Source organism: Egretta garzetta, unplaced genomic scaffold, assembly GCF_000687185.1.
Source record: "Egretta garzetta isolate BGI_Z169 unplaced genomic scaffold, ASM68718v1 scaffold682, whole genome shotgun sequence".
Classification (NCBI taxonomy): Eukaryota; Metazoa; Chordata; class Aves; order Pelecaniformes; family Ardeidae; genus Egretta; species Egretta garzetta.
In genome coordinates this window covers 433,423-433,863 of record NW_009258820.1, presented here as the reverse complement: position 1 = coordinate 433,863, position 441 = coordinate 433,423, and positions in this window count along the sequence as shown.

Below are 441 nucleotides of genomic sequence, written 5' to 3'. Positions count from 1 at the left end.
CCCTGGCGGTTTTAACCCTTTCTTTTCCTGGCTTGACCTCTTGTCACTTCCCCAGATGGAAGGATTAAAGTGGAGTAAATACTTGTATCGATTAGCAGAGCAGATACAAACTTAATTAAACTCATTTTGTGTAACGTACAAACTAGTTAACGGCCATTTAATTTATTTGGGTTTATATTACGCTCCAATTAACGGGTCTCCATCGGAGAACAGGGTAATTATCCGATATTTAAGGCTATCGGACTTCTGCTGACGGTTCTGCCATGATGAAGCCTGAGAGCAAACCGGGTTTACCGGGGAGCCGGCTCCTCCCGACCCCCGCCCGGGGCTCGGTCCCCGGCGGCGGGGCCGGGGCTGCGGGAGGCGCAGGCCCCCGCATGCCACCCTTCGCAGCCCGGCACTCCTGCAAGGGGGGGGGCGCTCCGGGAACCCCCTCACCAA